Consider the following 2,357-nt stretch of genomic DNA (forward strand, 5'->3'; position numbering starts at 1 on the left):
TACAAGAATGTTATTTCACGTTTTAAAACTAAGATTTATTATCATCTAATTAAATTTGTTCCTCATTTTTCAAGGTGTTAGAATAGTATCAATTCCCTTTAATGAGTGCTATGTCATCATTAGTCATTTGAGATTTTCTGGAAACTTGTCTATTTAGTAACATTACTTGAAATTTTTTTCATTCTTCTTATTTGGATGGATTTTTTCTTTCCTGTTCAGATGACTGCAGGGTTTCTTGACCAATTTTTAAAAATTTTCTGACTTATGCTAACTGCACATTTGTTTTCATGTATTACCTAACTGTAAGAAATCAGAAAACAGTTTGCATTTTCATCCAGTGATTCAATTACCATGAACTCTTAGGGGTAATTAAAAATTTTATGATGATACCATTACACAGCTACTTTTAAATAGATTTAACACTTTGTTGAATTCTTCGAATTTAACACATTATGTTAATTTTTTCTTGGAAAATCTCCCTATACCCATTCATTGTATTTAATATTTATTCCATTAATGCATTATAAAGTCTTTTATGTGTAACTTCTGACCACGAATAAAAGGAATAATTGCTTCCATTTTCTTTCTTTTTTATTATTGCCCTAGCTTCACATACTATGATACACATTGCATTTTGGATCCTAATCTTAGGAAATCAAAGTCCATCCTTCCTTTTTAGAGATGGTGACCTCTAAATTTTATCTTTTTATACAGTACTTTTGTTTGTTTTTTTATGTTCTAAATGTGATGGGTTTACTTTATTTTACTCTGATGCAAAACCAAAGATTCCACTACCACACAGAGGCCAATATATTACAAGGTCATGAAAAAGTGGTGTGGGACATGCAGGACATGATGGACAACTGGAGGGTTGGGTCACCTCCTTTGTTACATGACACTGCACCATCTCTGAGGAAAACATTTAAAACAACACTGCAGAAATGAACTGAAATGTGGCACAAACATGACAACTTCTGGGCATGCCTTCAAGCACCGCCCTTAGGATGGGCTCAATATCTAGCCCTCAGTGTGGGGAGGATTACGTTTCTTTGGAAGAATAAAAGTTCACACTTTTGAAATTTCACAGAATTTTAAGCCAAAACATAGTGGGTTCATTTCTCTTCACCTCCAGGGACAAAGCTGATGCTTTACTCAAAACCACATTAAGCTCTAGCTCAAATCCCAGACCGACCTTGTGCCCTCCTGCATTAAAGTTCTTTCCATTGATTATTGCTGACAGAGTCGGTTTCACTCCTGGTAGGAAAGGGTCTGAGAATAACCCAGTCCAATCAGACTGGCATTACTTACTTTAGCAGACAGAGAAGTTCTACAACCCAGCTTGTACTTAGCAGCAATGCCAAAATGGCTGTTGGTACTGCTGGCCATCCACGCGAGGTTTATTGATGTTTCAATCTTCTCATTCACTTTCTGGTAGATTGACCCTCCAAATTCAGTGTCATCGTTCACCTGAGTGTGCAGCTGGAAGTCTGCGGCCTTGTAACCCAGGGCAAAATTATTGTGAGACAGTTTGGATTTGGCTGTGTCAAAACTCATCTGATGGCCAGCAAGCCAACCTTCAAAGGCCAACACAGCCCAGCCATAGATGGTTGGTTCAGAAAAATCTATATCAAAGTTAATGCCAAGACTGAAACAATCCCATTTATAGGAGGCCTTCAATTTCCCACTCTTCTTTCCTGTGTTCAGTACAAATATGGTATCAACAGAGTCAGTTTCAACTCTTCAGCCAACTTATTCTCCAAAGAGGTTTCTGTCCCAAGAGTACTGTCTGTGCTCTACCTTTGGGTGAAGGTCAGCCCATAGTTACAGATCTTGTATTTGGTCTCTACGTTGCCTGATCCTTTCCCTGTATCAGTGTAAGCATGACCAGATGTAGAAAATTCCACTCCACTACATGACTCGGTTCTCAGATCTATTTTGACCATGCCAAACCCATACCCTTTGTTGAAGACGTCCTTGGCAGCCTTTCCTAGGTCACCATAAGTCAGTGTGTTATACATATCTCTGACTGGAGGTCCTGTCCACTCTGTCAGGAGGGCCTGTCCACTCCCTATACAGTAAGTTTTAAGTGATATCTACTGTTGTTAAAGAATATATCTTTGAAATCAATGCAATTTACTGTTCACTCTCACAAGGACAATGACAACATATATTTTCCAAAGTTTGAAAAATGAGAGACATCAGCCTCCTCTGCCGTCCCTAGCTGTCATTGTTGATACCTGAATAAGTAACTTAATATTTTTGAACATTAACTTGTCTCAGACATAAAATGGGTATATCCTTTTTGTTTTACTTTGGTAAATAAGTAGACTAGATTGACCTATTTCCCCCTCTTTTCT

The 2,357-nt window shown here is 37.6% G+C and overlaps 1 pseudogene; it reads right to left on the reverse strand.

Annotated features, from left to right (window-relative positions):
* Positions 1-1,175: 1,175 nt before the first annotated feature.
* On the reverse strand, positions 1,176-2,018 carry LOC136118069 (voltage-dependent anion-selective channel protein 3 pseudogene; annotated as a pseudogene).
* Positions 2,019-2,357: the final 339 nt, after the last annotated feature.

This window comes from Phocoena phocoena, chromosome 2, assembly GCF_963924675.1.
Source record: "Phocoena phocoena chromosome 2, mPhoPho1.1, whole genome shotgun sequence".
Classification (NCBI taxonomy): domain Eukaryota; kingdom Metazoa; phylum Chordata; class Mammalia; order Artiodactyla; family Phocoenidae; genus Phocoena; species Phocoena phocoena.